Source organism: Dendrobium catenatum, unplaced genomic scaffold, assembly GCF_001605985.2.
Source record: "Dendrobium catenatum unplaced genomic scaffold, ASM160598v2 fragScaff_scaffold_1680, whole genome shotgun sequence".
NCBI lineage: Eukaryota > Viridiplantae > Streptophyta > Magnoliopsida > Asparagales > Orchidaceae > Dendrobium > Dendrobium catenatum.
Window position 1 is genome coordinate 1,161,412 of NW_021320142.1, and position 1,510 is coordinate 1,162,921.

The window sequence follows — 1,510 nt, forward strand, 5'->3', positions numbered from 1 at the left end:
CTTTATAATAGTAAATAGTACTACACGATAGTAAATCATACTGCACGATAGTAAATCGTACTGTACGAAAGTAACAACTACTTTAAAAAATTCAGTTTTTTTTAGCCCATTTTAAGTATCAAAAAGTTAAGTTTTTTGTGTGTGACTGTGAGAGGGGAACATGATTAGAGAGGGTTTCCTTGGGAGAGAGCTCTTGAGAAGATTTTAGGGTTTGAGAGAGGAAGGAGAAGGTGAGCTTGGTGAGGGAGAAGTAGTGTGAGGGAGATCACACGGTTGCTCTATTCTTGCTGCACTTTGTTCCTCCTGTGGCCCGAGAAGATCTTTTGAGAGGTTCTCTGAGGGGGAGACCCTTCTACATTCATGTCGTCTAAGGTACTCTGCCTTCTTCAGGAGGGAGAAAAATGAGAAGGTACGCTGCCGTCACCAAGAGGGTGAGAAAGCGCTTGGCACTCCGCTACGCCGGGTTAGTGAAAGTGAGTCTTGTAAGGCTTCTCTGCCTTATCGAGGGGGAAAAAGGAGAACTATTTGTTCAGTAGTGAAATTCCTAGAGTGGAGGACTCCGGGGAGTGGACGGTTAAGTGACCGAACCACTATAAAATCTGTGGTGTGATTTTTCCTTTACCGCTTTTATTTTTGCTTGTATTTTATTTTCATTAAAATTGCTTGGTAAAATTCATTGTGGAATTCATTGTTGTTATTTGTGTTCAAGTTCTCACTTCCACATTAGTTAAATTTTTCTGTTAAAGATTTAAAAACATAAAAAATATTAGAACTCCTGTTTAAGATTTTTTTTATTGCAATAAGTTTTTCGCAATTCACCCCCCCTTCCCTCTTGGCACATCTAGTAACTTCAAAATGAACTACATTACTCTACAATTTTTGATGAATTTTGATTTGATTTGAGTTTTGATTAAACATATTTGGTTTGCATCAAATTTTGTGCCCAAATCCTTAAGGGAAATGTTGGGAACAACATTTTTTTAAGGTGGATAGATTGTAATAACTTGTATTTTAATTTTGCCAATTTTTTCTAGAGTTATAATAACTTCAAATTGTAATCACCCTTTGCTATAGTATTTTGATTGAAGTATTTTACTTATACGATTTTTTTGTGATTTTTGGGCACTGCTGAAATTCTTAAGGAATTTGAATATGTTGGTACAAGTGAGGATTTCAGGATCGTTAGGTGTTCAATTTGCAAACTGATTTCATCCAAAAATTTTAAATATTATGATGTATTTTATGAATAATTTTTATAATTTTTTAAGTCCAAAAGTATTTTATTTGAATTGTATACTAAAGAATTGTTTTAATTAAATATTAAATAAATATTATATTATTATATTATTATAAATATCTAATGTCACTAACATTTTGTGCATTTAGGAAACTAAGTAGGTTGGAGAGAAGGCTAAATAAATTGATAGTTTAGGATTTAAACTTTGGTATGTTGGTAGGAGTCGCACTAGAAATGGTGTAGGTGTTATTATAGATAAGAGTTTGAAGGATA